This window comes from Xenopus laevis, chromosome 5S (assembly GCF_017654675.1).
Source record: "Xenopus laevis strain J_2021 chromosome 5S, Xenopus_laevis_v10.1, whole genome shotgun sequence".
Taxonomy (NCBI): domain Eukaryota; kingdom Metazoa; phylum Chordata; class Amphibia; order Anura; family Pipidae; genus Xenopus; species Xenopus laevis.
Window position 1 is genome coordinate 38,173,444 of NC_054380.1, and position 12,290 is coordinate 38,185,733.

The 12,290-nt window shown below is 37.7% G+C and overlaps 1 protein-coding gene across 1 annotated transcript in view; it reads left to right on the forward strand.

Moving 5' to 3' along the window:
* The first annotated feature begins 241 nt into the window (after positions 1 to 241).
* The window catches only part of rasgrp3.S (RAS guanyl releasing protein 3 S homeolog), a 63,511-nt gene continuing 51,462 nt past the window's right edge, over positions 242 to 12,290 (forward strand). Inside the window, exon 1 of the mRNA XM_041564423.1 lies at positions 242 to 480. The gene's annotated coding sequence lies outside the window, so the exon portion shown is untranslated. The remainder of the gene's footprint in view (positions 481 to 12,290) is intronic.

Sequence of the window (12,290 nt, forward strand, 5' to 3'; positions counted from 1 at the left end):
GCTTTCAGGGTCAATCATTTCTTGAATAATAAACATTTAGTCACACATTTATTCTTAGCAGTCTATTTAAGTTTTTTCTAAGGCTTTATTTATTATTTTACCCCTTCGCTGTAAAAAGAAAAAAGTAAAATATCAGCAATACTAATAAATGCACCATGTTTGTACCTATCACACATGTTGTTTGGGGTCTCTGAGCTGTGCTTGTACATTCTATTTATAGAAGAAAAAAATCTTGACTTGTGGCAGGAAAAGTAACTAAGAAAGAATTGGAGGAAGTGTGCTTGTTACTCAGCGAGGACATCCAGAACGTTAAAGCCCCTTATTCTACTTTTATATACAGACCTGCCAGGAGTGAACTGGACTCTTTACAATGCAAAGGCCAAATAATATCAGGCATTCAAAAAAGCAAAGCGTGGAATTCACCTATAAACCACTGTGAATATAAAGAAGGGAGAGAACGACTGAACTTGAAACATCAAGGTATTACTTTTCCTTTTTTTTGGTATTTGTATAGAGTCACATGCTGAATACATGACACTTTAGAATAAATCCTATGCGCTTTAAAAGAAGACACCGGCACAATAGTGATTTATTTATATATCTCATTTATAACCAGTGCTGCTGACAGAAAGACACATGATTTTTTGTAAAGAATGCTGCAATGGGAGGCTTTAATTTCAAGTTGTGTTTGGGTGAAGTTGTTTTATTCACTTACTGTCATAGCAAAACAAAAAAAGTTGGGTCTGCATATAAAATATAATTTACTTGTTTCTATTTAAATTGTATATCTACTTTACCAATCCACAGCCTGTGCTTCTATATGTCTTTTTCTCTGTGTATTTGCTTTCAAATATCTCTTGATAGCAGGCTTATTTGCTATACGTAAGGATTTCATCCTATATTTATGCAAAACATCATTAATGAAATTTGGTCCATTTTAAGCAACAGCATAGTAGATTGTAAACTCTTGGGCAGAGCCCTTTCTACCTCTTATATAGGTTATTTGTATGTTTTTTTTTGTATATATATAATCATGTTTAGTGAATACCCCTTTTGTTGTGCTGCAGAAACCATTGGCACTTTGATGGTATTTTTTTAATCATCACTGAAAATGCACCAAATCAGGGATTTCGACTGGATTTTGGGTTATTTTTTTCTAGATTGTTTAGTATTATGGTAACTCCTTAACATTAAGATGAAACACAATCCGTGCCCATGGGCTATTGGCACAAGGAGTGTTTTAACCACTGGCCCCAACAACCTGTCAACATTTCTCAAAGATATACAGTATATAGGAACCCATACTGCTTAAGGTGGTGCAAGATGGCTCTTTGATTAAAAATGCACAATTTGCTATTTATGAGCGTACATTTATTTCATATATATCACTATGGGAAACGGTGGTAAAATGTTTGTGTGTTAAAGCCTATAATATCCTAATGCATTAATATGACTTGAAAGTAGTGATGGGTGAATTTCTCCTGAAAAATTTGCGAAAAAATCGTGAAACTCGTCAATTTTGACAATTTTCGTGTGAATTCATTTTCCCGGCGACAAAATGTGGAAATTCACCACGATTTTGTGACAGCCAAATTTTTTGGAAATGACATAATTTTTATTTGCAGGTGATGCCATTTTGTCTTTTGTGGTTAAATTGTGCTTTTTTAGGCATTCACCTAAACCTTCAGCATAGCTTCAGTATTTAATGCGCCTAGAGCACCTATAAATGGGAAAATTGCGCTAGTCCTTATTCATGTAGTCCCCTTGCTCAACCAGGGCCCACTCATCTCATAGGCCTTCATCCCCAAGATCTGGATCACATTCTCCCTCCTTAACTGTAGGAGAGGTAAGAATAGGACAGGGGGACAATGAGTCTGCTGACTCAGAAACACTTCCAGCTGTGTAAGAGGAACACATTATACCATGTGTAACATCCATCACTTCCTGTTCTTAACTTCCTGGCTAAATTCAAACAAGTGGTCACTTAAAGGACCTGGAGATGTAGTCAGTAAAACCTGCAATGAACTTGCACAAGTCTTGAGGTATACGGTAGATCTGCTCTGAAGCACAGCACTGAGAAGATGTATTACTGACTTAATTAAGGCAATGGTTATTCCTTTCAGAAGTAAGTTTTCATGCCTTCTTCAAAACTACACTAATGGCAAAATAACCGTGAATGTGATATTGAAACAACATGACCTATGATTTTTAAACACTGTGTATTTTTTTTTCTTAAAACATCCTCACCTACAAACTCTTGGTTATCATTCCTAAAATGGTAACTCCATTCTTGGTTTTTTTCAGTTGGAGGATTTGGGACATATGTGTTAGTGCGTCCTTTTCCATATATTCTGAGCCGGCATATTTCTGTGTACCTGCAGATCTTTCCCACAATTCCTTTAGCGGTCATTGCTTCAGCTGGTCAATAAAACCAGAGAATAATTATAGAAACCAACATCTGGTTGCTTGAATTCAATCTTCTAAGAAAGCCAATGTGTTAGAAATATAAGAAAAAGTAGGGATGCACCGAATCCACTTTTTTGGATTCGGCCGAACCCCCGAATCCTTCGCGAAAGATTTGACCGAATACCGAACCGAACCCTAATTTGCATATGCAAATTAGGGGTGGGAAGGGGAAAGTATTTTTTACTTCCTTGTTTTCTGACAAAACATCACACAATTTTCCTCCCCACCCCTTATTTGCATAGTTAGAATAGTTGGAAAATATGCAAATTATTGTTCGGATTCAGTTCGGCCGGGCAGAAGGATTGGGCCTAATCCGATTCCTGCTAAAAAAGGCCGAATCTGAATCCTGCTAAAAAAGGCAGAATCCTGGATTCGGTGCATCCCTAAGAAAAAGTAAGGGGAAGAAAAGAGGTTGGTGTCATAGGATTGGGAATGGCATTGCAAAAACACAAATCAACGCAATCATTATTCTACACTATAACAGCCTTACAGGGCTTGTAGTTAAACTGTGCCACAAATACGAAAAACAAAAATCTTTGAAAAATATGCTGGAAATCACCACTGATGAACTATTTCACATATAAACATCTGCTACTGCATCTTTCGAGACAACATCGTCAATAAATTTCCTGTCATTGTAAAAGCCATTGTGTCTCTTCTCAGTCTATTTTAGTTAATAGATTCGCGTAAAGTTTTCGACCTCTGTGATATGGCAAGTCAGTGAATGAAAAGTTAATAAGTACTACATTTTACGAAAAGTTAAGAGGCCTTATGTAAAATAATATGTGCACTGGAGGGCATTAACTCAAAACACAAAAGGTTTTAAGAGTTCTGGTTGCATAGCCTCTAGGGTTCAGGAAGAGATAAGCAAACCACTACCATCTCACTGACTTAATCAGAAAGCACAGCTGAATTTAAAGGGGAACTATCACAAAAATAAGAATTCAATATATTCAAAGGAACATTCTTCTTTCTTTTCCAATGATATTTATTGCCATTTGGAGAATAAACAGTGGGACAAAAAGCAACATGACAGTAAAATTGCATCAAAAAGTAATTCAGCATACAAAAGATGAAAAGAAAATTACATTCAAATGCAATGTAAAATGGAACATAAAGAATAAAAATACAATAAAAATACAGCACTAACTGGAAAAGTGATTAGACAGTAAACAATTTCTCATATTGAATAACATTTTCCTCTCTATTAAAGGAAACTTCGAATGACAATCAATTACATTTTGGTACCATTTCTGACATAATCAAGTTACTCTTCACTATTCCCCTATTCAAATGCATTGCTATGTTCTCCCTTTGCCCTATGAAATGTATTCAGAATAACAGACTCTGACAAAGCTGCATGTAGAGAGACAGATTACTGAGTAGGGGGTAATGAAGAATAATTGGATTATTTTAGAATTGGTGCCCCATTTGTAATTGAATAATGAGATAAGGTTCATATAAATTGGCATTCCTGTATAGTCCCATATAGTCACCATAAACAAAATTCCCCCGAATAATTTGTCTTGAGGGCTACTTCCTCATGGTTTTAAGACTCTAACTGGCACAAAGGCATATTCCATTTTTGCTTCCAAATGACACCCATAGACAACAGGAAATAATTGGGACAGCTCTCCAATGACAAAAAAAAGTAATAATTTATTTCTTTTCATCTGCAATGTAAGGGTTAACAATCACACGCAGTCATTCAATTTTCAAAATTTTCACAATATTTTGCTCCGGACAAGTAAACTTTTTCCTCGCTTCTGCCCACTCCTCTCCTTTCCACTGCCCTCGATGGGATCTTTCTATCCCCACCTGCCGTCAACAACCCAACGCTCCTGGTTGATGCCCCCTTGTTATCCCAGACAGGAATTTCCATGACGGTGGCCAAGGCCTATACCCACAGAACTGAGTTCCTGCACTAACACTTCATCCCTAACTGCTTCAGAAGGAAGGGTGCTTCCTTGTCAACTGTCCTTCCAGGTCTGGGCTTCCCTCATCCAGCAAATGATCATCAACGGAACACGCCTACAAACTGACATCTCCCCTTGTTTCCTGTCCCTTTTTATACTTTTTATACTCCCTCTAGTTGCCAGAGTAAAATTTACACTAACTGTACAATTAACAGGACCCTACTGCCTTCTTGGCGCCAAACCCCTACAGTACAATTTCCCAACAATTATAATTTTAAACCTTCAAGACCCCACATGCATACATAACAGACATTTCACATTGCATTCTTATACACTACACTTTTCCACGTTACACAATCTTTACCCACCTTACACATTTACCTTTGGTAAATTCTGCAGGCAACTGTTCTTACATAATACATTACCAATTACATTTCAAACAGGAAGGGTCTTCTGTTTAATGTGTGAACTCAATGTTGAATTTCTGTTTGCATAACCCCAATGAAAAATGTGACATGTTCCAAATATTCACTATTAATGCAATGTCACGTGATATGAATGCCAAGAGCTATAAATAAACCCAAAGCAATAATATAAATAACATCAAGCCTTGTTATTTATAAACTGTTGCTATGAATACCAAGTGGTAGTAACATGGTTAAAGAGTACCAAAAAATAAAACTGGAATCTATCAAGCGATCTTGTGCTGTGATCACAGCTGTGCAGCACTGCCACAAACAAATCTATTCACTGTATAGATCACCCTGCTGATAATTTCCCATTATTCAGATTTTAACTAAAATATCTTGAGAATGGTTTTATATTGAAATTCAACACTAAGGGGCCCATTCATTAAGTTCGAGTGAACGTATAGAAGAAAAAAAACTTCGAACTTCGAAGTGTTTTTTGGCTACTTCGACCATCGAATGGGCTACTTCGACCTTCGACTACGACTTCAAATTCGAATCAAACGATTCGAACTAAAAATCGTTCGACTATTCGACCATTCGATAGTCGAAGTACTGTCTCTTTAAGAAAAAACTTCCACCACCTAGTTCGCCACCTAAAAGCTACCGAAGTCAATGTTAGCCTATGGGGAAGGTCCAAATAGGCTTTCCAAGTTTTTTCTGATCGAAGGATAATCCTTCGATCGATGGATTCAAATCCTTTGAATCGTTCGATTGAACGAATTGCACAAAATCCTCCGACTTCGATATTTGAAGTCGAAGGATTTTCATTTGCCAGTCGAATATCGAGGGTTAATTAACCCTCAATATTCGACCCTTAATACATCTGCCCCTTATTGTTCTTTTCACTGTATTGCAATTAAGTAACAATTGATATCAGTAGCACATAAGTTGGTAGACCATTGTGCGCACAATATTAAAAGTAGAAAACAAAGCAGTAAAACAACCCAAAACATATTATTTTAAGCACCGTTCAGATACATTCTTTGAAAGTTAAAAATGGGTTTAAATGTATTTATAAATGCAATTGCTTTTGAAAGCAGTATGTTCCTGTCCCTTGCTATTCTCCGATATAACATTTATAAAAGATAAACTAATTGACTTGTGACACAAGTATATGCCAGTTCTCGATGTCGAACTGCTATTATTGTGAACACAACTGTACATAAAGATATACAGTACATACAGTTATTAGGGATGTCGCGGACTGTTCTGCGGCGAACTTGTTCGCGCGAACATCGGCTGTTCGCGTCCGCCGCAAGTTCGCGAACGTCGCGCGACGTTCGCGTCAAAATCGTTCGACCATTCGACCATTCGGTCGCTGAAATCGAACGAATTTCGTTCGATTCGAACGAAAATCGTTCGATCGAACGATTAAAATCCTTCGATCGTTCGAATCGAACGATTTTCGGATGTTCGAAGTTCGCGAACTGTTCGCGAACTGTTCGCATTTTTTGCCGGTGTTCGCGAACGGCGTTCGCGAACACATTATCGGCGGTTCGCTACATCCCTAACAGTTATTAATTATAAGTCAGAAACAGAAACCAACCACAAATTTGACATATTGAAGTCCTGCTGTGTCAACAGGCTTTCTGCTAATGCTTTTCTATTTGATTAATACAAAATGCATATTCTGAATTCTCAGCATGTGTACAAAATCAATGAATATGCAGTCCTCTCAACCATATACTCATTTGTGAGTATATTCACAAGAGACAGCCCTTTGGTCTTGATTATTCAAAGAATGGCAATGTCTGATTGCAAACCAAATGAGGTTTTAGAAATATCACTCGCAGTCACTTTGCCTTCCTTGTGGCATTTATTAAAGGAGAATTGTCATAGCTATTAAGTAGAAATCAACAAGTAGTGCTGTATATTAAACCTATTTCACTAATAACTTCCGTCACGTTTTTTTGCAACATATTTTAATATATATAATAATATATAGTGTGCCAGCTGAAACGTACATTGTCCCTGTTGCATACAATTCAGCCCTGCTATGTGGCTGCTGGGAAGACTGTTGTTAGAATCATGTTGTTAGAATAGGAACTTACTATCCGACACATGTTCCTCATCATAAAAATTTTTTCTAGTACAATCGGTTGCTCCTTCTATCTGTCTAGGACAAAGCATGCGTGATTTGCTTGCAGCAGGAAAAAAATATTATATTGTTATTTACAAAATTATAAAAAAAAGGAATAAGTTGGTTTATTAAACATCTATCCCCCATATGTAATAAGAGTCACTAAGTTTGCCCAGGAGCAGTAATCTATAGCAACCAATGAGATGTTTGCTTTTAAACAGGTGACCAATAAATGCTACCTGCTGATTGGTTGCTATGGGTTACTGCACTTGGGCAAATTTAGTGCCTTTTATTACATAACCCCCTATAACTGTTTGAAGAATTGTATTTCATCACATTAATTTAAATTAGTTTAGAGCATTGTGTAGACCAGTGTTGTCCAATTGTTTACCAGTACAGGTATGGGATCTGTTATTCAGAATTTTTGGGATGTGGAGTTTTCTGGATAAGGGGTTTTCCCATCATTTCAATCACCATACCTTAAGTCTACTAAAACAACCAAGCATTAAACCCAATAGGATTGTTTTGCTACCAGTATATATTTATGCAGCTGATTTAGGAATGAACAACTCCAGGGGTGCCTTATGCATCTTTAAAAAATTTTTATTTCTTCAACTCTCCAGTGGAAAAAACAAAAAAGATTGGAAAAAACACAAAAAATAATAAATACATACATAAATACTGGATATAAGAATCACATAACTGACTAAATAACGTCATCCACACTCATACACTAAAATAGTTGATTACAGGTGACATTTGAGATGTTACTTATTGCCAAGAGCCATCTAATTCTGACCATAAATATTTTTTTTTTTCGTTTTTCAAGGTTTTAATCTTTCTTTTTTTCTTGCAAAATATGATTTCTTCAAGCAGGAGTTGTAAGTGACTTAGGCATGACATATTCATAGGCTTGGAGATTTCCTCAGCAGTAAAATACAGTAATTGAGGCCTGATAAACTGTTTTCTAATTGTTATCTGTAATTTGAAAGAGGCCATTGCCAGGCAGGAAAGGGAGCGGCATTAAACAGTAGACTGGATTCTCTCAGTGCTTGCCTGAAGTGACAGACTTTCTCTGTATTTTTCTCAGCCCGAGGGAATGAATCAACGGTTGGAAGAATTGCTTTGGTTATTCTTAGAATGTTTATATTTTCCCTTTAGCTCTTAGTGACTCACATGTGATTTCAGATTAGATTTCAAAATACATCAACTGTTTAAAAGTTATCTTAGTTTCATTCCTATTTTTGCTAAGGATGCATGTTTCTAAAAGAGAAAATATACCCCCTTTTTTGACATGAGCTCATGCAGCTGGGACAATGTAGAATTCTGTGGAATCGGGTATGTTTATGCAGAAGAAAATGCGGCCAAATGCGGCCGTACGGAGGGGGCAGGGCTCGGCTGCGCGTCACGCAATAGGGCCCGCCCCCCTCTAGGATCGCTACTGTTAATTCTCCCTTTTATAACAATGTCACTTGCAGCAGCACAAGGGAACTGATAACTCCAGGGTTGCTTGGTTCATGATAAAATGGATGGATGCAATAAGAAAATATACAGAAGAGAAAGGAAGGTGTTTGGATGCACGTTGATGAATGGTGTCAATAAATTACCCTTAAGGCGGCCATAGATTCCAAATAATAGATCCCATTCCTAGATTATTTGTCAGGAGTGTGTAATCCAGTATAGTAATAAACAAATGTTTTTTGTTTGTTTTTTAATTCATAAGTAACAACCTGATTGGTGTGTGTTCAATTATTTGGGATTGCAGGCAATAAGCTGACATGTACAATCATTCATACACCACAGTCATTTATCAAAAGCTAAAAAAAAAAAGAGCCCAGGAGTCTTCTATAGTACACTAAAACATAATTCCTATGCAAAATATATGGTATCCTGAAAAATATTAATGTGATTAATTTCTTTCCTTTCCACTTTAAAGGTTTATTGTTCCTCATTTGAATTTGCAGCCATATTAAGACCCTATTACATGGCTCAGCTGTGAAATTCTTCCTAGTGCACATAAATTAGGTGGTCATGCTTTATGTTATTTTAAAAAGAGCACCTCGGGTGAGGCTGGCAATTTGTCAGTGTCCTTGCAATTGTATTGTATAACTGCAAGAAGAAACTAATGTTCTGGCCAAGTGGGTAGCAAATTCAGTGGAAATTATTGAATATATATATGCCGTTTTTAACTGGCTACGTGGGAGAGGTCTCTTTGAATCATGCTATATCAAGGCCTGGCAATTCTGCAAAACAAGAAGTGATGAGATTGTAAACACACTTTCTTCCTCAAATGAAAAACTTTGCTTTTAAGTAGTAAAAAAAAACCCCAAATACCAAACCAGGACAACTCCAATGCAATTTGGTACCTTCTTGGCTTTCTGCAACAACTATCTGCACTGCCTGTTCTATCATATCCATAAAGAAGAGGTAGTACCAGGTGCTGTTTCCCCACTGGTCATCCCTTACATAACAGATTAATAATAATTCACCCTTCCTTTTAATTCATTATTGCATGAAAGTTTGATACTTTGATGCAAATATTGATACATAGACAAGAGGTTCTGGTGGCTCCAGGGCATCCCTACAACAATAGGTGTGGCTGCGCTCATTTTGGAAAGGAAGGACTGAGCAGCACCAAGCACAACTTTATGGAAGTGCAAAGAGCACATTCTGATGCAAAAACCTTTAATGAATGGGGTTTAATGCACAATTCACCGCAGGGAGTGTGTAAGTGCACACCTGCACTTGCGGTCATAAATTACCTCTAGTATCTGTTTCTCTATTTGTGTCACCTATAATTCTGAGAGTTTTGTCCAGTGGCATAACTAGATGTTACTGGGCCCCACAGCAAATTAATTTTAGTGCCCCCAACGTATCCAGAGGCTGTCCTTTTTGCCAATTTCTGTTTAAATTGCTCGTTATTTGGGCCTCATGGGGCCCCCTAGACCCCCTGGGGCCCCTGCTTACCCAGTTACACCCCTGGTTTTGTCTCTAATAGGTTTTGGACATTTATATTTGGCTTGAGCCCCCTATAAATAAAATACTTTTAAGAATACAGGGAGTCCTCGAGTTACATACCACACGCCCGAATTACATACAACTCATACTTACAAACAGAGGCTATTATTGTAACATACTATGGTTTGCTTGGCCTTTATTATCATTTAGCTTAATAAACCACCTACCCCGGCATGTGTTGGCTACTGTGAAACACAGAAAGGTAAAAATAAATACTTTGTTTAGACAAACATCTATCTTGTTGCATTTAATAAGTAAATAGTGATGGGCGAATTTGCGAAACGGCGGCGGCCGTTTTCGCGTCGGTGTCCGTTTTCGCCGTCCGTTTTTTTTGGGCGCGATGACTTTTTATTTGACGCCGGCGAATTTTTACTAGCGAATTTTCGCGGCCGTTTCGTGAATTTATTCACAGGCGGCGAATCGCGCAAATTTGTCGCGGATTCGCGCCTGCCAATTAAATTCACCCATCACTATAAGTAAATGTATTTGTTTAACTTACATGCAAATTCAACTTAAGAACAAACCTACAGTCCCTATCTTGTATGTAACCTGCCTGTATCTACAACAGCAAATAAGTATTCAAGCCGCCACCGCCACCACCCAAAAAATCAGTATAGCTGACCAAATTGGGTTAATAGAAGTAACTAGGAAACAAATAGACATGTTCTTGAAACTCAACCCTTACTGGCCTTCACGATGTACCTCTAACCAAAGCTCTTGAAGGAGGGGGGAACATACTGCCACATAGACCCATACAACCACATACTTAAAAAGTGAAACAATAATTGTCTGTGAACAAGTTATGCTTATGTAAATATATAGACAAATATTACAGATATATATATATATATATATATATATATATATATATATATATATATATATATATTTGGTTCCCTGGGAGCTGACCTCTCTTAATTTATGTTTAATGGAGCATTTTCAGTACCTTTATTCATGACTCTTCGCCCCTTGGAATCATTGGATGCCCGCCGTGTTTGATTCTTAGGGCGCGTGCGGCGCACCTGCGCGCCTCTTAAAGGTACAGGCGCATTGGCGCCTGTTTGGGCGCGAACTTTGACTGTATTTAAGGCCCATTCTGACCCCCAGCCAGTGCCCATGATAGAACTTGGTTTCTAGTGGTTCCTGAGCCTTGTGCATCTGATCCTGTATCTGTTTGTCCTGATTATCCTGTTTTGACTCCTGCCTGTTCCCTGACTATTCTACATTCTGTAGCCTGACTCTTGCCTGCCTACGACAACTCTTCCAGCTTAACCCCTGGATTGACAACCCAGTTTGACCCTTGCCTGCCTGACGATTCTGATATCCGCCTGCCTCGACCCAGCCTGTCTGACCATCCTTCTTCCTAATCCTTTTGTACAGTGACCTACGGCCCAAAAGACTTTGCTAACAGCCGTGCCCCTTCGCCAGCCAGAACATCTCGTCTTGTTCCCCTCGTTAAGTCCAGGTGGCACCCAAGTAAGCTGAGGGCTCCTCCCGAAGCCCACACTACTGGTTAAGCGGAGCCGAGACCAGAGTGCTTGGCACTTATTCTGGTATTGGGTGCCAGTCATGACACATCTTCAAATGGGTCTCTGGACCTCTCCCATTGACTTATACAATGAACTCGGCAGGTTTTAGATGACGAATAGTCAAATTATTCCCAGGGTATAGGTTTGATAAAGCTCAAAATTTTAATTAAAATTCGAATCAAGTTTGGATAATTCACAATTCAAATTTGAGAGTTTTGACCAGACCTTTAATAAATCTGCCCCATAGAAATCACATTCACAAAGATGGTTTAACCCTATTAGGGCAGTGGATCATAGAATAAACTTTGCTAGCTGCAAAGGACCATGGTGGGTCAAGACCTGCATTTCTGGCCATCCCTTTGATCAGCTGCTGGCATTCCCAGGGTTATTAAATAAGGAAGTAATGACTTTATTACACAATTAATTTACATGATCAGATATTGATTAAATAGATCAAATCACATGTACTGTATATAGCCCAGTTTATTTCCAACAATATTAGCATTATAGCCTTGATAGGCTTTGTTTGCATATGAGCTTAAAGCTTAAAGCCATGTTTTTAAGCTATGTATACACATACGGTATAAGCAGAACTGTGGTGCATGGCTTTACACATTTTTTTTATGTTGCTTAATATATATATATATATATATATATATATATATATATATATATATATATATATATATAAAGGAACACATGGGTTAGAACTAGTTATCAGCAGCAGCACAGGAGAGAAAGGATTTGTAAACCAACCCCCAAATCATTTAGATTCTCCCACTAATTCAAACACAATCCAACAAAGACAGTG